The sequence below is a fragment of the Ischnura elegans genome, chromosome 2, assembly GCF_921293095.1.
Source record: "Ischnura elegans chromosome 2, ioIscEleg1.1, whole genome shotgun sequence".
NCBI lineage: Eukaryota > Metazoa > Arthropoda > Insecta > Odonata > Coenagrionidae > Ischnura > Ischnura elegans.
Window position 1 is genome coordinate 135,642,828 of NC_060247.1, and position 22,628 is coordinate 135,665,455.

Consider the following 22,628-nt stretch of genomic DNA (forward strand, 5'->3'; position numbering starts at 1 on the left):
TGTTATACCGAATATAATGACTGAATTTGTTCATTCAAAAATTGCTTGGTTGATACATTATGTTTCATCAGTAAATAAGTGCGCTTTTCCACATCATGCGTCATTTATCTTTCATTAGCCGAGAATACTTGGGAGTTAAGGAATAATTCACGAAAAGGTATACACTAACAATAGCAAGCGTTAGGCCGGATTTACGCGACCTTTCCACCAGCTACCACAGATAACTCTCCAGGTATCATGCACAGGTGCTTTTCCTCAGCAACTACTCAGCTGCATAACTTCATGAGGATGTCACCACAATAAGGTAGTTTCCTTCACCAAAGAAAACGAAAGGCGTTGACTGCGATTCGTTACCCACCATTAGTGTATTCATTATATAAAAATTATTTGGTTTTAGAAATCCCGGTTCAGACGAATGGCAATGGTCAATAGAGTATGTGCACATTTTTGGGAAGTGATCTTAAAAAAGAATTTACACCTCAATTAGGCTAAATTCCGAGTCTGAGAATAGAGAGGTACTTTTTAAGCGAGATATTAATTATTAAAATTTGCAAAATTAATGATGCGCTGAAACACCAGTCGGCCATATTCTCAAGGCTGTGACGTCATTTTGTTCGACGTGTTCTCAGGCATTCCTTGTTCTTTAGGGTGAGCCCCTCTACAGCGTATTTGGAAAGAAGCCATGGAATGCCTTATGAACTAGATTTAAAGTGTGTACATGCCATCATCTACATCTTTTAATTCATTTGTTTCTCGGTTACGCTGACGACAAGACTCTATCAACTTTTCTACCTCGAACTACCTAATCGTATTTCTTACTCCTCGGTTCTCGCATTTGCGTTCGTTTGCAGATTTATAGTGACATTAAAATTAAGAGACACTTAAACAGTGATGATCCTTGAAAATAGTACGACTTAATTCGTGAAAACTAAGTCACTAATTAGTAACTAACTTAGTGACTGTACCCGTACTACTAACTAAAAAACGGAAAATTAATTTTCGATAAAAAGTGATAGTTTGGGTACCCAAAATGTTTGTAATTTAATTCCAAACACAGTGATGCTAATGTTTTCCAAATCGGATGTGAAATAAGCTCATTATTACGTATCACAAGTCGGGACTACTTTTTGGAAATGCACCGCGCGCAGGGTTTCCTCGATTAATGGATAGTCATAACCGGTCATAACAAGACACTTGTACCTTGAAAACCAATACACTTATGCTGTGAAGAAATATAAAATGAACCAATTACTAAATTGTGCTAACAAATGCTTCGAGAAGCATATTGAAACCGAATGAATGAAAAGTAATCGTCTGATCTAACTATCAAACATTTGATTTCCAGCCCGAGAGATTTCCGTCATTCATCCGAATCAAGTTTTCAATAACCAATTTTTAGATATACCTCACAAATGCTATTCATAAACCTCAACCAAGCAAATGTACATCTGACTGACATATCTATGTTAGTGAAATGAAAATAACTTGTAGAAACATTGAGATAATCAGAACTCTGCTTTTGAATACATTAATTCTACGAAAGAACAAATACGTCCACTAAAAGTGCGTTTTTTTTTAAGAAATTAAGATCAGATTACTGCTTAAACTGGACCAAAATGTAACTACAGTTATTTGTGCTTACGTTTAAAACCTTTAATAGCCCAGAAGAAGAAGAACCCAGCTCAGTAACGGCAATTTAATAATTAACTATGGATATTCATCCAGTCACCACGGGCCATAACTGAATATGAAAAATTATTTTTCGCGAGTAAGTAGGTTAAATAGTAATAGAATAGAAAACAGTTAAATAGATAAATTAAATTATGATCGGTATTTGAAATGACAATAATACAAATATCGATAGTTATCTACCTACCGGCACTTTTACTTCCGTAAACCTTCGAATCGTGCTAACAAACTTTTGGCCAATTATACCTACTGTAAACAATCTTACTTAATTCACTTATGTTAGACCTAATTTCCGATGAGGTTTCCCGTCCATTTCTCTTTATTATGAATGAAACAAGACAACAAAAAAGTTCCAGTTCAACATTAAAACTTCGTGCCGAGGCATGTAGGTATAGTCCAACATAATCAGCACGGTCAATCATTGAAGCATCCACCTTCGGGATATTATTTGAAGATACCCTCACGAAACCTGATTCCATGATAAGCACTTAAACGTATTTCCCTTTACAAAGATCTGATCCACCAACTTTTTCCAATGCACACGTAGTTTATTGAATCATAAACATGATCATAACACGATAAACACCTTGCACGCTGATGAGATAGACCAGAATGACGTCACATACCGAGGAGCCAATAGATGAGCGTTTTCGTCTGCCTAATATCGTTGCGAAAACAATTTATATTAAATAGTAATTTATTAAACAAACTAAGCGACAATTAATGCTGTTAATCGAAAGTAATGATATTTACGATACACTCTATCGAATAAACTGCATTTCAATCGTATTCCTCCCGAGTGCACATACTCTATTTTAACCGCATTTGAAAAAAGGCCAGATTGGCGCCCATACGATACCACTCCACGTGACGTCACAGGGACCAGTTTCTACACGAGAGGGTACGAGTTTTAGATCGTCTGAGATTACCAATGCATGCACGAGGCACAGAGCTCAGGGAAACATCTCTTAATAGCCACCCATTAAAATTACCTAAGTTCGGAAAGTTTCCTGCGTTTGATAAGGTATTAATAATCCTTATTTAAGCCAAGCGCTACCTGCTAGCAGGGTACTCTTCTACCTGCTAGCAGCCTGCATCGCAGGGGCGCACATATTCTCGCCCCAAGGTCACCTCACTCGGCGGCAGCGGGAACCAGAATGACGTCACACGGCTTTTCCCATCATTCATACTTAGCCGTCGCGTTTTCGCGCGCTTGAAATTTTTTCACTTTGCGTTTAATCGCGAAAAATAAATATTTTCATTAAAAATCTAAAGCTTGAAATGCGTACTCCTGGAATAATAATCTTTCGATTTAAGCAATAAAAATATAATAAGAAACCACCCTATTACGCTTGCAATTTCGTGGTAGGTATTAGCTCTCAACAATCAATAACCATTCATTCCGTAACTTATGATAGTACTTTGGTCTCGGTGGACATTCATCAAAATCTTAGGAAATGCAGATAAACCTACGCTAGCAACGAAAAAAATGAATAGTACTAATGGGCATATGAATGAGGCCATAATTTGTAAAATGAAACTTTTTCCAGTCATTTTAAGAGAAAGGGGGGCAGACCGCGGAGTAAATGTATCCAAGCTCGCGATTTTCGGATTCCAAGCATGATTCTACGATTCACCAAGCAAAATCTCATATCACATGATTTGCAATAGTTCTGGTTGTCTCTTTCCGTCACGTGTAAATTTTGCATATCACGGCCGTCGTACACGGTGCATTCAATTGTTGAAACTTCTCCGTGAACCTTTACATACAGCAAATGGCATCGTGGAAAGCGTGCAATTGTATGAAAATGGTACCTCAATGACTGGATGCAAAACAGAATATCTTATAATTTCGTTCGGACATCTTACGTTCACAAGTTTGACCAAAATATTTCACCATAATTTGATTCGATATTGGATTAATGAAAATGATTCAACGACATCTTCGAATATAAGTCATCAGTGAAACCATTACCAATATTTATGTATGATCGCTAATCTTGCAACGTTTATCTTTCTTAGCGGTTCCATGGTGTAACGGTTAGCACTCTGGACTCTGAATTCAGCGATCCGAGTTCAAATCTCGGTGGAACCTGTCTTTTTTTCCTCCTTATTCTGAGTTAAATTTTGTCTTGATAGTGACAATTTATTTCGATGTCTTGCATGGGGGAAATCGTAACAATTATTTTTTAACCTGAGCTTTAGGTGCACAGAAATTTAATTGGCTCATATAAACATGCATTTTTTAGGCTGCGCAGCAATGGAAGTGCGTGTATATGCATTCGTAGAGGGAACCTCGCACATGCAGGAATCACAAGGTGTTAACACAAATTGAATTTGAGAGGTGATTCAGAATGACTTGAAGATGAACGATTTTTCGATTCCGACGAGTCTGTATCATAATTAGGAAAACCTTGAGACTGTCCTCGATGTCAGTATTGGTTGAATTATTTTCTACGCGAGGGAATCAATATTTTTCTTTTGCATCCAAAATTACAAATTTTTAAAAATCATGGTTCCATTAATATCTACGCCTTCGTCCGTTTACGGACTTCATTATTACTTTCCATATGCATCCATATATTTTGTTCAATATGAAAATAGAACTCCTTGTCGAGGAAATATTAGATCATATCCTTTGTAAACTCCAGGCATGGGATTTTCGGAGATTAATAACGTCCTGATTTACAGCTAGTAATAATTACAGTTAATGAATACCATTATTTAGTTATTGCTACCTACCAAAAATGGTACAACGACCATTACATTGGTTGAACAACAAAATTAATACACACTTCATATAATAATATGCATAAAAAATAAAAACATCAAGATGAAGCGAAGAAAGGGATTATATTGGGATTAGTTAGTGGTGAACTGTTTAAGTGGTGTTAAAACGTATGTTTCCGCGGCGATGGTATGATCTCTGCATTTCTTCAGGGTTTTCTTCCGCGTCAGCTTGTTTGTGGACAACAGAGGACAACAGACCTGAAGACGCTGGCAGGATAGCCAGCGAAACTGTTGTCCACAAACAAAATGACGCGGAAGAAAACCCTGAAGAAATGCAGTGTTTAAGTGGTGTTTTAGGGAGGATTTGAAAACGGAGGCAGAGGAAGTGAAGTCCCAGGAAGGACATTTTAACGCCAGGGAAGGGTTACGGTGGAGAAGGTGTAAAAAGAGATGAAGCATTGAGATGTGGAATGGTGGGATGAGGGAATACGAATTAGACTGTGGTTACTTTATGGACGAGGTGGAACATGTAAACGAAAGTGGGGGCTTTGTTAATTGTACGTGATTCACGAAGTACACGGTTATGTTGAAATAATCTCCGGTATACCACCAGGTAAGTTGGTTGTAGGCCGACGTTTCATTGGCTGATTCTGCCATCGTCCTCAGGACATCGTCTTCATCGATGGCTGCCTCTGACATATTCCTCAGGACGTGCCCTGACGATGATAGCAGAGGCAGCCATCGAACCGTCGGCCTATAACTAACTCACCCAATGGAATACCGGAGATGATTTCAACACTAATATACGCCGGGAAAGAACAAAATCATAATATAACTCAAGTAGAACACATGCGAGAATGCGTGGACGTGAGATGGCAAAATAGACCCTGTTCTAATTTTAATGCATTCGCGTATTTCCACGCCATTTTAGACATTAATGCAGTACTAACCTGCGCAATTCCGTGCCCCGTGTAAAATGGCATTTATCGATGTCGAAATGTAAGATCGATTCGGCTATCTCTTACCAACAACTGCCTCAAAACTCTCATTCCTCTTACCTCTGTAGTTACCGCTTGTCAGTAGATATTTCATATGCCTAGTTTCTTTTTTAAGTTTTGTTTTTGTGCATTATATGTTGTTTTGTTATTTATTTGCTTATTCTAATCGTTTGAAAAAAACACAAAATAAAGGTCTTCTCGGCTTTTTCTGGATGCGTGTCAAATAAATTAATTTTTGCATTTTACAAGTTCAATTTATGTTGATCTGGAAGAGCAGCGGGAAGTTGAGGAAGAAGTTTCTGGAGATCGCTAACAGCCATCGCGCGGGGGAGGCTGGGGTCGAACAGGGGACATTCAATGGGATGGACGTTAAACCACTCACCCTTCCACCACCGTCTCCATCTATCCTAACCACTTGTAAATCGTTATTGTCCCGATACGAAATTACCTCGTCAGATATGAATATCAAAGATGAATAGAAGTAGGATTTTGTGCTTCCTCGGCTTATCTGCTTGGTGACTTGTTTTCTCTGGTCGTCCACTGGGTATAATCGTTCATATGGGCCGACGTTTTGACCCTCGATTCGAGGATTATTTTCTAGGGGAGATGGAATTGTTGCTTGAATTGAAAATTATCCCAGATTCCAGGATACAAACCTCAGTCCTGTCCGACGGACGACTTGTAGCACAGGCAAACAGGGCGTTTTAAAAAAGAAGTATCTACTTACATTATTAAAATAAGAAATTGCAATATTTCCACTGAGTTTTATTATGACACTACGTGTGTCATCGTTAATGTCGTTTGTAACGACGAAACGCGTAGTGTCATAGTAAAACTCAGTGAAAATATTGCAATGTCTTATTTTAATAATATTAAGGACTTCCACCATATCGTGCCCAACATCATACAAGATATCAACTTTCAACTGAGAATGCTAGTATAGAAGCAAGGAAACAATTCGTCAGATGCTACCTACCCACACCAGGCTTTGTCTGGGGGCCCCTTTAGGGTGAAGATAGACTCATGAAGTCCAGTCACTTTCGTACTTACTCTAATAATTTTATCGCAACTCCACTTTTCGATTTTATTTTAGGCCAATAATTTGTAGTCCTCCAGTGAGGATAAAATTTCGCCGCCAATTCCCGTGCATAGTCACGCGCGTGCTAATCCGTTTGACGATTCCTTCGCTCGGCTCGACGAGTCCCGATGCGACTGCGATTTCACGCCCGAGTTTTGCAAATCTCTCCCACCCTCGTCTTCGTTGTCGCTTTCTAAAATTGAATTATAGCGAGCGATCCTTTTTTGTGAGGCGTCTCCTTTGGTGTTCGGAGAGAAGCCGACAATGCAATCGGAACCTTTATTTTTTGTAACAGATCGAAGCCCTGGCCTTCATCAGGCATTCTCCACATCACCGTCGTCATCGACATCACCATAGGCACGTTGCCTTATATTCCTGACGACTCTCCAAGTTTCTCTTTCTTTGTATTCCGCGTGCCAGAACCAGAAGGCACCTGCCGCACGGTAGGAGCGCAACATATCCAAACACACGCACAGGCTCGACTCCATACCACACCAATAACATACACAAAAAGCATGGCACAAGGATGCTACGTTATTTTCACCAACGGTAAACTTCTCTATAAAAAAATCATTTGGCTTAGCAAGGAATCGAACCCGGCAGTTTTTTGTCCTCTCTAACAATAACTTAACAGTAAAGCCTGGATCACATGGTAATTTTTTCCGTCCCTCAGAACGATAGCTCCAGCGATAGGTTTTCAAGGACCAAAAAAGTGATCGTTCGACTCATCATTTCCTGAATCACACGGTCATTCCCACCGTCCCTTTCTCTATCGCTTCTTCCGGCTTTTTCCGTAATTGCGAATGCCATTCAGTTATAAGCCGAGAGTATCGCTACTGGCGTCTATCGCTACTGATAGGCTGAAAGACGGTACGAGCTATGGTTTCAGCGACGGAAATCCCCTGCCGAGTGATGGAAAAAGGGATAGCATTTCCATCCCTGGAGCCAACGCGTGTAGGGATCGTCTTTCCGCCATCATTGGAGCGACCATTTTTTCCATCTGAGAGTCAGAGATGGGCGAACGGAAGTGAGAATATTAAAGGTTGTGGGAGAAAGGGTCGTTTTTTAGGGTATCTGGGGGGAGGGGTGTGCTTGATATTGATCGGAATAATTGTGATCGGTTTTTTATTCCGGATGCTGGATTCCGATTAGTTGCAATGCGATCGGTATTTGTTTTGTGTGAAAACTTTCTCTCCGACGACGCGCTGCGAGATTGGCATGAAGTACAGCGTCTGACTAATGCTAACCCAAGACTTTTCATAAATTTTCACATTGCGTGATATTTAATCAATCCTCTTATGGAGTTAGAAAACATGGTTGCCATTAACTAAATTTCATGTTAATTAAAATAATTAGTGAAATAAAAATAATTTTCGACGCCCGGAAAATTGGGCATTTCCTTACGCAAGCGGCTGTGCATGTGATACAAAAGACATCGGTTGCCAGTCTTGATTGAATCTTTAATCTACTAATTCAACTGATAAGGAGACGGCAAGAAATGATGTCTCGGCAATAAGTCATTTCTCACAACAGTGACACTAATATAGTCATTAAATGTTCATAGAAAATTCTCATGAAGGGGCCCTTCATAACATCGGTCCCATGGTGTAATGGTTAGCACTCTGGACTCTGAATCCAGCGATCCGAGTTCAAATCTCGGTGGGACCTTACAATTTTTCTTAGCGTTAGTTGTATTTTTGGTATGTGATTCAGATTTTAATCGATTACACAGTAGTATGATTAACTTTTTTAGGCCTTGGTTTTCGATGACGATATTTTTTCAGTGACGTCAAACTAATAGCCATCTGGAGATAGTGTAGCTTAAGAAACACGTGTATCCATCAGTAGAGATTGAAGTTTCTGCATGCAAGAATAATTCTGTGTTTTTTTATTGTGAAATAGATGGGAGTGCCTTTTTTAAGAACTTTTGAAAAATTACTTCATTTATTCCGTTGATTTAGTTCAGTGGTTCCCAAAGTGGGCGCTACCGCCCCCTGGGGGGCGTTGCTGTAGTCTTTGGGGGCGAAAAGTGACAAGGGGGCGGCAGGGGGGCGCCGGAGGGTCTTGACAATGTGACAAATGCGAAGGTTCCGTAACCTTCCTTTTGTCTTCGTTTCTAAAGTTTACTTTGTTTCCCACACATGGAAGTAATTTAAACAATGTGTTTTCTTACATTTTAAAGTAAGAACGATTGAAAAATATTTCCTAGCCTTTCTTCAAGTTGGGGTATTCGAGGAAGAATTAATTGGACTAAAAAATGACATTGAATTGAAACCAAGGCTTAAGATAAATAGGGAAGTACACTAGTGTTTCAAATGCACCAAACACATTATTTAAATTAGAGTTCAGAATAACATAATGTCGTAAAACCACAGTTTAAATCCTAATAGTGAATACTTGATTCGAGATGACCGTCCGAAGTATGGAAAAAATCAAAGGCCGCTAAAACGGGTGTCCATGTTGAATATTGGCCGTGACGTCACAAGGCAGTAGCAGAAGGCAGCTTCTACGCCGTTTAGTTCTACCACTATTATTGCATAGAAAAATTACAGAATTTGAGGGTATCCGCTTTTTGCTGTCATAAAATATCTTCAGAATATATATGTGGCTGCTTCTCTTTTGAGTAAATGACTTCATCATTGCGTAATATTCATAATATTCATTTACGTGTCAACTTCAAGTTTGGAAAGAGTGGTACGAATGGCACATTAAATCTTTATTTAATAGGTAATGGTATTTATTTTTCTCTGGGTATATTTTGGCACAATGCCGTTTATCATGCCAAAACTTTTTTTTGTAAGAACCGAGTCAAACTAATAAACCTATTTAAGACGTTTGCTGCGAGACTTATTCGTTGCGTATGTATTCACGCCGGCCGGAACGTTCGCCCTTCACTACTAGAATCATGGGATGTTAGCCTTATTTCCGTGCTGGCTGGTTGTTGCAATGGTTCGTTGTCCAGAATGGGTTGAAGAAATATAATCTTGGTTGGGAGAAGGAAAATTCCAACTATTTATAAATGGTATACCAAACTTTGATGTATATATGGTCACTGAATTTTTGAAAAAGGAGGACAGGTTCAACGCTCCATAGAAATGCGAGACGTTAAGGCTAACAAGGGGAGACCTCGTACCTTGCTCCATCTTTTTCAATTAGGGCCTTAGTTAGGCTGTAATTAATTAATTTTCATGCGTTACTTTTCACAAGTCATATATAAATTGAAAATATCCTCCTTTACCCAATGGGTCGGATGGGGTAGTGGTAGCGTGTACGATTCCCCACCCTAAAGACCAGGGTTCAAGACTATATCATGGCATCATTTCTTGTTGTCTTCATTTTGATCATACGGCGTCAAGTTTATCATTAATTATAATTGCAGCAATCATTGACGTAAGACAATTTTTTATCATCATAATGGCATTTAGGTATTTTGGCAGTGTCATTACAAACGCAGAGCTACGATGACTACAAGGGTTGGTGAGCGCTAAAATGTTAATTTTTTCTGTGCTTATACTGACCAACTTCCACATTAAAAATGAAAACCACTCTTGCAAGAGCACATACCATTAAAGGCTCGCGGCAAGCAATAATATGCGTACAGACATAATTAATAAGAACACAAAGTGAATATAAAGTGCCATATATCTCGAACACTTGTTATTCACAATACTACAAAGGGAGTTTACTTACTCAGTACCTACCAGTTTACCTCAGTAGCAGTTCTAAAAGAATCATTCCGAACTATAATTTCAATTAACAAATAGGATGAAATGAAAGTTGATAACCTTGGACCGGGCGCGCTGGCGTATAAAATACGTCAATATTTGAAAACCAATGATTTCAACATTGTACGTACATTCTGGGCTAGAATGGTCTCGTGTATTCCTACAATGTACTTTGACTGCCTATATTGCGAGTTTTCAAAGTTCGAGGTATTGTAGCTAATTTTTTAGATCAGCAAGATGAACCCGTCACCAGTGGAGTACAAATTACGCCGCGCGACCTGCTGTGTACCTTTATATCTGTATCACCTATAAATGTACTAATTTCAACAAATAAAGATTAACTTTAACAAAAATCGTTTGTTATCATATATGCACATATCATGGGCAAAGTACGCATTTTGCCCGGTCGTGTAAAATGACAGTCGCGCCATAATTCTTTAACCAAACTACTTTCAGTTTATAAATTACGTAGGTATACGCGGAAGATGCTATATTTTGACTCAACACACTTTCTGATGTGACTAAGGTACCTATTAAGTAAATTATTATAATATAGATATCAATTTGATCTTACAATACCTTCAAATAATCTTCAAAACAGAATATCATCGATAGGTAAGAGTCAGGAGCAGCCTTGAACCATTTATTCCGTATGACTTGTGCTTAAGGCACGGGAATGAATATCTTCTCCAGCTTTTGTTTCGACGTCGAGATGACATTTGAAACAAAAAATCATTTATAATTCTATTTTGAATTCATGTTTTCCGTACTAGCCGACATTTTTAGGAAGCAAACTCCACCGATTCCCGGAAACTCTCGCCGCGCTAAAGAAGGGGACGGAATACACCGATACTCCTCTGGTGACTACTGCCTTGTGACGTCACATCTCAATCAAGATGGAGGCACTGTGTTTCAGCGCAACATGAAATTTTCCGACTTTCAAAACGTTTTAAAGTGCATACCCCAGATGCAGGAAATAAAAGTGACTATACTAATGTTTCTTTTTTAGGCTAAACTTTCAAATTCAGCAATAAAAAAAAATTATTGCACTTCCCTATTATCAAGAGTTTTGGCTACAGAAGGAGATTTCCAATCGTTATCCTGCGTTATGGATGGTGGTTAAAAAACTCCTTCTTGCATTTCCCACTTCATATTTGGTGGAACGTGGTTTTAGTGCAGTCACTCAGCTTAAGCCAAGCAGAGAAATAGATCTCAGGTTTGCGAACGTGGTGATTTAAGACTTCTGCTAAGTGACATTAAACCGGACGATGGAAAACTTGTATTATGTCATCAAGCTCATCCTTCTCATTAAAATTTTATTTGATGGAAACATGTATTTAATTTTAGCATTAGAATCTTCTTAAATGACTTTTAGACCATGAACAACTATAATAAAAAGTCACTTAATCGATAAAATAATTATTATATTACTTTATATCATATGTCATTCTATAACTATAAATTGAAAGTTTTCATGCTATATAATTGCTTAATTTAAGTAATACAATGATATGAAGAATTCTAAAAAAGATTTCTTAAAATTATTTATTTTCATGTCAAAAGTATATTCTAAGTTAAGTTCCTTTCATTGTGTATTAAATCATAGGCATAAATGATTTAAAAAACCATACATCCATTGGATTCTAAATAAACATTTAATTAGTCATTGTTTTTAATTTAATTATTACAATGTTCCTCATTTGGTTAATAAGTATATTACTCTGATTATTATTTTAAAGATACCGGTTAGGGGGACGTTCAGTATAGGTTTATGGATACAAGGGGGCTGTGGCTCGAAAAAGTTTGGGAAACACTGGTTTAGTTACTTAGAAAACCATAAAATTGTTTAGTATGACCTCAATTTCTGTATCGGTTGACCAATTTACCAAATTTTACATCGCAATCTGAACTTCTCTTTTTCTTTCAACGTTTGATTTGATTTATTATTTATTTTTATGAGACGTATTATTTATTAGTCTCTATAATTAAACATATTTTTATTTAATGTGGATTGCAGAGAAAATCCTTGCCGAGAAAATCTTAGCTCAAAGTTAAATCGAATCAGAAAATTTTCGGTGATTAAAAATATGCTAAAATGCGTTGTATTACGGCCAGTTTCAATCCCCGTGAATGAAGTCAAATACGATTCGTCAATTTTCCGTGATTAACTAAATGCTCTTAAATATCTATCGGGGATAAAATCTAAGATGCCGTACCACCGCGTACATAAGTGGATTTATATAATTTTTTGGTTTTTCCCGGCGAACAATTGCAGTGAAGTTTTCTCGGGTTTCACACCGGGTCATGTCCTCCATTTCTCCTTCCAACGTTTCGATGGGCAACTCGCCCATCGTCATCAGTGATCCTGGGATCTTCATCAGGGATTAGATTCTTGGATCCCTGATGACGATGGGCGAGTTGTCCATTGAAACGTTGGAAGGAGAAATGGAGGACCTGACCCGGTGTGAAATCCGAGAAAACTTCACTATAACTGGATTTGTGCAATATTCGTTAGATTCTAGCGCTTTATCTGCGTTTGCTACTTGTGAAGTCTATACTGATTCTCCAACATCCACGAGTCTATTAGTCTATTTTTTCCAAATGTTTTTATTGACGTTTAGGCCATGGGAAAATCGACAGGAAGGCCCAATTTAACCAGTGGTGAGCTTAGATCTCCTGCATCGCCGGCCTCGATAGCGGCGGGGTAAAGTTCTTACGTGACACATAAGAGGTCGCGGGTTCGAGTTCCGTGTGGCTAGATTGCCCCAATCCAGTGCACGGTTGTTCGAGATGTTTAATTTTTTAGTTAAAACCCCAGATTGAAAAGGCCAATATACTGCTGTTTTCGGTGGTACAGGAATAAATAAATCACAGTGCTTAAACACTATTTACACGGGTGGGGTCGGTATAGTAGCTAGAGTGCTCGCTTCTCACTATATGGTTTCAGGTTTAAACCCCGGCATGGCGGAAAATTTTCAGAGAACATTTCACTCCTTTTTCATCGGCGCACTATATACCCCGAAAGTCTCCTAATTAGGCGTGTTTTAGGAATTTTTATGCATATTGAAATAAATACTTTTAATTTTTCTGCGGTTTTGTAAAGCATCACCAGCGAGAAATGTGAAACTTTATGTAAAAGTGGGTGGTGAAAAGCTTGAGCAGGTTGAGCAGTTCAACTATTTAGGCAGTACGTTATAGGAAAACGGATACAGTAGAATGGACATCAGGAAGAGAATTGCATTAGCAAAGGAGGCGTTTATGAACAGCTTCTGAGAGGATCGTTATGTAAGAGTTTAAAAAAAAAAGGTTAGTGAAGAGTCTGATCTGGAGTGTACCTCTCTATGGTGCGGAAACGTGGACACTAAGGAAGGAGGGCGAGAGAAGATTGGAGGCATTCGAGATATGGGTATGGAGAAGAATGGAGGAGGTGAAATAGACAGAGAGGAAGAGGAACGATGAAGTGCTGGATATGGTGGGTGAAGAGAGCTAGCTTTTAGATGAGATACGGAGGAGACAGAAGGTATGAATGGAGTTAGTGCTTAGCGGGGAGGGATGTTGAAAATGGTGTTAGAGGGTAGAATGTTAGGGAAACGAGGGAGGGGAAGGAAAAGAATAGGATTTTTAGATAGATTGAAAGGGAGTAGGTCTTATTGTGAATTGAAGAGGGAAGTGGTTGATGGGGAGAGAGCATCACAGAATTCTTCTCAAGTACTCCTTTGAAACCCACCTTAATCGGTAGAATACTTCAATGATAATAATATATAATTTATTACGACCATGTTTTTAATGTTTCTACATCATCTCCAAGGTGCAAATGGTGTTTAGTCCGTTCAATTATACAATTTTTAACTAGAGTGGAGGAATGGAGGCAGTGGCGTAGCCAGGAATCTCGTTCCAAATTTAAGGGGGGGTCCAAAATTATGGGGTAATTTTTGAAAAACAGAGTACTAAGTAGAGGATTTTAAACCAATTTTAACACTTTCCATAGTAAAAAAACTTTATTTGCATAAAAAACCTTTTGTAAATTCATGATTTTTCAGTAGTTTGTTTTCTCTTATGAAACAAAGTATTTGTGTTTTTATATTTCGGGGGGGGGTGTGGACCCCCCGAGCCTTCCCCCTGGCTGTGCCACTGAAGGGAGGGGATGAAGGGGGAGAGGAGGAGATGGGAAAACCTGAATTAAGTATTTGAATATGAAACCTTCCCGCTTGAATCATCGTATTTTATTCCCATGCATGGTTTTTCTTCATGCTATCGTTTTTAATTGAGAGATAAGCTTTCCAACTCGATTCGCTTCAATTATGAAACGGACAGTAGTCAGTTTTGTGTACCTGCATTTCCCCCCCTCAGCAATCGGGCGTCCCCGACGTCCCGGCTGCCTTAGCAGTTGAAGGGACCTGTGGGAAGCTGACTGAGCCGCGGTAGGGGAAGTCAATGGATTTGGCGGAAGGGGAGATGAGGGGGGGGGGGGGGTACTGCAAGCGGGCATTCATTGCTTGCTGCGCGGTACACGGAGGAAGGGGACGACCCCTTTGTAAATGCAGGGGAGCGGTTCGAATTTCGGCCGGTAGACAATGCGCTATTGCGATCTCCATCCACGCGGAATCTACACAATAAATAGACCCAAGGGTGCACGGCAGCGGGTGCCTTTTCACCACAATGAACCTCGCAAAATGCTCTTCATCTGCTCATGTAATTGATGGTAATCCCTATGAAAATTAAACAATACCCGAATTTTACCTATGTAATTTTTCACCGACCCCCATTAAAAGCTGTAATCCTCTGTTTTAAAACGTGTAACTCATTAATGCACATCTGTATGACAACTATCATTGCCTACGCCCGATTCGTTAAGAATTTACTCCACAGAATATCCAGTTGAAACGACAATTTGGCAATTTAGCAGCTGATATTAAAAACAATTTCTTAAAATCATGGTTTCAAATTTTTCAAAAGTTCCGCACTTTAATATACATACGTCGCATTTAACCGACGATGGTTTCAACACATGAACATGTCATTTTCAGAGTACGCAATTTTTCCTCTACTCCACCAATTATACCCTGACGTCGTTAGTTGATGACGTCAGTTAGGGGGACGGGGAAAGAGAAGAGTAATTAGCAGAGAAGACCGTTGCCATTACCAAAACTTTACCGTTGTTTCATTTTAATATTGATAGCTGGTGCTTAGAAAAAATACAACTTAATGTGGTTTCATATTTACGTAAGAGTAAGGTTGGGGGAGGCCACCTACAGCCGAGGTCGTTTGGGCCATGATAGAAGTGTGGAGAGAATCTCAGCGTCTCATAGTGGTCTGGAACTGTAAAAAATGGAGAGAAAAGACCCTAGCGCAGATTTTTTCGAATATTTGATGAATTTCAAATTTGCAAGACAGGGTAATAAGGAAAATAAGATACTTATAGAAAATTTATGCAATTCGCTGTCTAGGGCGTGACTCCATGGAATTGACGTAATATAATGAAATGTAAAACACTGGCCTCCCTAGCGGCGGGGTAAACTCCTCGCCTGCCAATGAAGAGATCGTGGGTTCAAGTCCCGCCTGGGTAGGTGATCCCTTTCCAGGGGGGGTGTGCTTGAATCGCTCGGGATTAATTCCGGCACGGAATAATCCCGATCTCTCATTCCGTGTCGGAATCTTTTTGCTCGGGATTTGGTGTGCTTGAAATTTTCTAGCCGATTGTCGGTTTCGAGTGTTGCTATCTAGATTCAACCCGAGCGATAGACGTGGCAACGTCGGGTTGAGGACTTAAATACGGTCGTTGTTAACGCCAAGCCTACAAATATTTACAAAACAATCGACAGCAGAAATTCAGATACCGCTGATATAAATTAATACAACTAAACAACATAAGGAAATACTTCTTCAATTTGTGAAGGTTAGTAACTGGAACCAATTTTGATCCTATTGTTTGTAATATATAATGTTTTATATCAGTGTTTATTTTCTTTTTTTCTTACTTTTACTTCAGAAAATGAAAGCATAATCAACGGAAAACTAAAAACTAATTTTACTGCCAAAGATGGAGCAATGCATTGGCAGGTGACGCTGAAACCAGCTGAAACTTAAAGAATGTATGAGGTTATGGAAGTGGTGGAGAAAGGAAATAATGAAAATTGAATGAATTTATGTATCGCGAAGTAAATACTTATCATTTTCAACCACGAATCATCGACACGGCTTCTCACAATTTTGTAAGTGCTATGACTTTTTCGCCGCATAAATAATAAAATAGATTCGGTTGATGAAGCCTTACGCATATTTTTGTATGGCGATAATTTTAATAGCTATGAGTGGAACAATGTATCGGTATCATGAGTGATATATCTCTTTACAGTCTTCGCAAGATAAATATGCTTCCAAGGGCAAAGCAGCCGCCCTATCAAAAGATGTAATCCACACTGCGAGTGGGGCTCCAGTAGCTCAATATATCCAGAGGCGGGTGGCTGATATAATAAGTGCAAATGCAATACTTGGCTATTTCAATGTTAATGAGTCGGTGATTTTTTTTGATGAGGTGAGGTTTTTTAAAAGTTGTCCTTTGAATAATAATTCACTATACACAATGTTATTACTTTAATACTATTCTAAAATTGCTATTAATAGTGTAAAATCATATTATACTATGTAATTTAATAATTTAAATACTCTAAATATTAATATTATGAACTTAAAAACACTCATTGCCCTTTTTAAAAATATTATGTTATTTACAAAATATTTTATTTCAGATACCAACACCAGTGTAGAGTAATTGAAAGAATTCCAGAAAAGCCACTGTTACTACAGGAAAAAGTATTTTACCCGAAGTGAAGCAATTAGAGGAAACAAAAAAAATTAATGCAAAATTTCTTAGATTGGAAAGGGAGGAACTAAAACTAGTAAACATTGAGGCCAATATCGACAAAATTAATTTTTAGTTGTCAAACTTTGTATTTGATTATTTGTGTTTAATATAATAATTGAATTCTACCATTGAAATATTTCACATGAATACCTTTCCTATAACTCTGTTGACCAATAACCAATAACTAATTTGATGAATTCTTCTCGGATTCTCAGCCAGGTTAATTCTGTCGTATAAGCCGACGTTTCGAGAGACGACTTGTCTCCCATCTTCAAGGTCGTGTTACTCTTTGAAAGTCCAATTTCACAAAATTTCACCTGGCTGAGAACCCGAGATGAATTCATCAAAGAATTCATCAATAGTATTCACCAGGAGAAATAAAAATCGTTTAATAACTAATTTGTTTACCTCCATCCAAATTGCATTCTCATGATAATCATAAATATTAACCTTAGTAACTTTTCCCCTATTAATATTCTTTAAAATTAGTATATTCATACTAGCAGGGTAAAAAAGAGTAAAAATAAATTAGGATTACTACTAGGGAAGGTGAAATTAAATGAAATCTCTAGATTAAATAAGATTTTTTTACTTGAACCACTTGAAATACAGTATGCAATAGCATTTTATTAATTAATCTAGACTCCTTGAACCCAAAAAAGGCATTTTTGTCACAACTTTCAGTGAATATTAGGCTTCTGTCCATTATAGATACGTTATTTTGTTTCAATCCACATTTGTTAACTTTGAAGGTAAGCCTAAATAACGAGAACTCTTCCAAGTAACTTTCAGCGACCAAAAATTACTAAGTACACCTTCAAGTACATCCTTTGATTTCGTTCAGCAGCAACAGGAAACATAGTTAGCCACACCATACACAGCACACAGACATTCGATATTCGTACCGGGTTCTTCAACGCGTACAATGGTACATTCTAGCATGTTAATTTATATGGTCTTCGAAAATTAACATAATTTTTCTGGATGTTTATCACACGCGCAGCCGCGTATGTAGTGCAAACATCTGAAATTGCATCATAATCTGAAGTTATGGCAATGAATATGCTTTTAAAATTTACGAAACTCAAAGAATTCAAGATGAAGGGACTTAATTACGTTAATAAAATTTACTCATTGGCACATTACCCTGATACAATTTCAGCAAAAATGTTACTCGCCTTATTTTCTACCGAAAGCGATGAGGATATTCCTTCGGAATGACATCTCTGAGAGATTCAGTCAAATCTCTTGTCAATACCTTTGAGAGACAAAAAGGGCTCTTGAATTCGCCGCCGCTCACATTGAAGGAATCTTCTGTTTCCCTGAATTACCTCCTTCTTCCAAAAACTTCACCTTCTTCCTATTCTAATTCTCTCATTAACCGCAAATAAACCATTAACATCCGCCATATTGTTCAATATTTCGACACGGAATAATAATCTCACCTAACTACGACCACTCGACTTTCATTCCGGCACGGAATCAGCAGATCCCGAGCAAAATCACATCTCGAAGGCTTCAAGCACACCAAATCACATTCCGTATCGAAATTTTCCGGGCGAGTCCTTGGTTACGTATCGGAATTAATCTCGAGCGATTCAAGCACACCCCCCCAGGGCATGTTTGTTTGTGCACGTGCGGTTGTTTTTGTGGAACGCCATGATGTAAAATGGCCAATATGTGCTGCATTCGGCGGCATGGGAATAAATAAATACTATAAGACCTCAGTTTCGACGTGGCACGTCATCATCCCTTGGTGACGTCATCCCTAGATCTTCCAATTAGCTACTTCTCCCTAGTGAGACCCCATTTAGAATACGCTGCCAATCTTTGGGATCCTCAAAACAAGGCTTAATATAGAGTTATAAAGCGTGCAAAGAAGAGCTGCCAGGTACGTGAAAAGTCGTTACGATAGTCTTGTTAGTGTAACTGACCTCTTAAAAAAAAACTCGAATGGGAATCTCTGTCGGACCGTAGACTGAAAAATAGACTAAACCTTTTGGTTTAATTCAAGAGCAGTGCCTTTTCTAACGAAGTTAGCCATATCTGACCTCTTATAAACTCGAATGGGAATCTATGTCAGACGGTAGACTGAAAAATAGACTAAACCTATTAGATAAATTCAACAGCAGTGTATTTCATGACGAAGTAAGCCATATCTTACGAACGCCAACATAACATGGAAGATCAGATCATATAAGTAAAATAAGAGAGATAGAATGTAGAACAGAAATATTCAGAATGCCTTTTTTTCACGATCAATAACAGATTATAATGGTAGAAATAGAAAGATCAGATGAATCATGAAAAGATTAGATGACTTGTAATGTATCCTATTAACTAATGTATATCTTAATGAAATTTTTGAATTTTATTAATGTTTCTAATAGCATGTGATCGTATATTTTGTTACTATGCGTGACGTTCTTTTGGACCATGTGATGTGCATGTGGGAGTCCAATTGGATGCTGCATGCTGGTGATTGATTACCCCCTGCCAAACACCCTAGAGGTAGCTCACAGGGTATTATGTAGATATATAGTATTAAATTTATGTGGATTTATAAAGCCTTTTACATTTCATTATGCAATTTTATGCGTTACGGTACACACATTTTTTCAACGAATACCATGTTATAACAGAAAAATAACGTACGAAGACCAGTGCTATCGTTTCTTCTCCAATGTTTCTATATACGCCTTCATTACTCACCCAATCCGATCACCTTCTCTTCAGCATCCTCTTTATCACCAGGTCTGGAAGCCTCTACACTTTTAAGATTATTTATTCCGATTGTTCAAGCTTCTCAACCATAGAATTACACAAATTTATTCCCTTGCATGACTTGTACCAAAATATTTACATCGAAGGACATATGAAGAGCAATACCGGATTTCAAAAAGTTTGTATCCCGGCTACCTGCCGACTGTTTAGTGTGAGTAGGGGACTGAGCGTCGCGAGGGGATGATTTTGCCGGGCATGAACCCCCCCCCCGAATCTACCCCGCCACAATGCGATTTTCAAACTGCAGAGGGGAATGCAGCCGTTTCTGCGACCCCCCCCCCCCACTCTCTCTCTCTCTCTCTCCGACATCAAAACAGACCAATGGGGCATGATGGGATGCTTGATACGACGGTGGTGGCTGTCGCTTCTAAAGGTGCTCACCTTACCGGAGGCTGGCATTATTCTATAGTAGTCTACGGCGCGGGTGGCAGATGTTTACCATGGAATATCTTGTGTCCTGATAATAAATCCTCTGGAAAAGCTGTGATGTAGAAGTTGCTACTCAATTGAGGACCGATAGATTTAATATGTTGTATTTTCCGTGTGCAATAAGGTACCATAATACCTACGATAGTTTAGCTCCAGGGTAGATTGACTTAGACTTAGCAAAAAAGATTCTGTATGAGTCGTTAACAACTTATTTCATTTTTAAATACTAACTCTATGCAATATTTTTGCCATGTTTATAGTTGGACTCGTTGGAAACATAATGAAATGAAAATTGAAGGAAAAGTCCCTAGAGTATGTAAATCTGCATACTACCCCGCAAGCCGCCTAAAAGACGTGTGGCAGGGGGTGTTAGGACACCAGCCATTTGCACGTAAAAAGGAAATACTCGAACGAAATTACGACTTGCATTTATTAAAGTCTTTTATGGTTCGGGGGAAAAAGGAAGCAAATATAGTGTGGCTCTAATATTATGTTCTCTGTGTCGCTCTTAAAGATATCCATTCTGAATTGTTCAAGCAATCTAAGCCTAGCGCGCAGCCTCCGAGTCTCAAGCGGCTCCCAGCCTAATTCGCTCAACATCTGAGTGACGCTGTCTGTACGCCCGTATCACTTTTTGACGAACCGCACAGCCTTCCCTCGTATTTTATTCAGTTCGCGTATTAAGTCTTTCTGCACCCGATCCCTACGCTCGCTGCATATTCAAGGTGCGGTCGGACGAGTGCGAAAAAACCTTTCTTTTACTTTCTCATCCGAAAATCTTCCCACAATACGCCTGACGAATCCCAATTTCTTCATGGCTATGCAGAAAATATTCCTTATATGTGTTCCCCACGAGAGGTGCGAGGTTATCGTAACTCCTAGGTACTTCACTTCGTCTGTTGCCTTTATGTTAAAACCATCCACAGCATAAATATGGTTATAGTTATGGACGAATTCCGCAAAAAATGCACCGACATGCATTTACTCAGATTAAGTTCGAGTCCCCACTCTTGGCACCACAAATAAACGTTGTTTATAGTCGATGATAGAATTTCATAGTCAGAGTTATCACTAATTTTGCGATATATGACGGCGTCGTCAGAAAATAAACGTATTTTGCTGCCAATGCGGGAGCAGAGGTCATTAATGTATATAATGAACAAAAGGGGACCGATTACGCTTCCTTGTGAAACACCTGATGTCACTTTAACTACATCACAGCAAATTCCGTCAAGAACTACCTTTTGTCAACGATCATTCAGAAAGTCGCGTATCCAGTTTACCACAGTTTCATTCAATCCGTATGGCTGTAATTTGTATAAAAGTTTGTTGTGAGGTACTGTGTCAAAGGATGACCAAGGGACGAGTGTCTAGGACGGATCAAGAAAGATAAGGGGAAGAATCGCCTCAAGGAATTAAAATAAGTAGCTTGAGATATGAATAAATGGAGGGCTGCAGTAATCAAATCTTTGTATTGCAATACTCTGCAATTTTATACGTATATTTTATATGTATATGCAAATAAGGAATATGTAGTAATGCATTTGAATTACGAATTACAGCGACCAGCGCACCAAATATTTACGCATAAACTCGTCGTCAGGTGCAATTCTCGTTGACATCACATAAATATAGTGTACAAGATTCTGCGCACATGGAGGAAATAGTAGATATAATTTTCCATCCAAACCGGTTCCCCCTATCCATTGTGAGTTTTGCATTTCGCGATGAACTAACGTTGAGGCCCAAATAATATTCTCCCCCCCCCCCATCCCCCACCCCCTTCGAACTCCCACGGTTTCCAATTTCAAATGGGTTTTCTTTCACGTGTCACGTATATTAATCCGCCATTCCCTTTTCAATGATTAATGCCTCCATAAAGCGCCCTCTTGCGCAATAGCCATCATTTCCTTGGCCCGCGCCCCCGCCTGCAAACCAGAGAGGCACTGCGTTTGCTCTCCCAGAATACTCCGTCGCCATCCGCACACTGCAAAAAACAATAGGCGTACTTTTTGCTAAGGCTTCTGCGGAAAAATACTTGATCCGATAATGTTTTACGGGATTTCCCCGCGTTGGTTGCAGCGATGGGTTAAGAATTACGATAGTTCTATCGCTATAGAGTGCCAACCGATTTCAACAACCACCCTACAAAAAAGTAGTAGTAGGCCGCATTTATGACCGCATTCATAAAATTTCAAGAAACAGTGTATTAATCCAATATTCGGAGCCTTCAGGGAAATGAGTAAACTTTTTGGAACGTAAGCTGACCGTTACTACTGTTCATATTTAAATTAGTTATCATTTTATGTCGAGTAGGTCGAATTTTCATT

General features: G+C 38.8%; 1 long non-coding RNA gene and 2 other non-coding genes across 3 annotated transcripts; all 3 read left to right on the forward strand.

The window, feature by feature from the left end:
• The first annotated feature begins 3,712 nt into the window (after positions 1–3,712).
• Trnaq-cug lies at positions 3,713–3,784 on the forward strand. The gene has a single exon. It is a non-coding gene; the product is annotated as a tRNA-Gln (tRNA).
• A 4,307-nt stretch (positions 3,785–8,091) lies between these two features.
• Trnaq-cug lies at positions 8,092–8,163 on the forward strand. Its single transcript has one exon. It is a non-coding gene; the product is annotated as a tRNA-Gln (tRNA).
• Positions 8,164–15,845: 7,682 nt separating this feature from the next.
• On the forward strand, positions 15,846–17,210 carry LOC124174152. Its single transcript, XR_006868885.1, has 4 exons — positions 15,846–16,116; positions 16,210–16,432; positions 16,576–16,755; positions 16,970–17,210. It is a non-coding gene; the product is annotated as an uncharacterized LOC124174152 (long non-coding RNA).
• Positions 17,211–22,628: the final 5,418 nt, after the last annotated feature.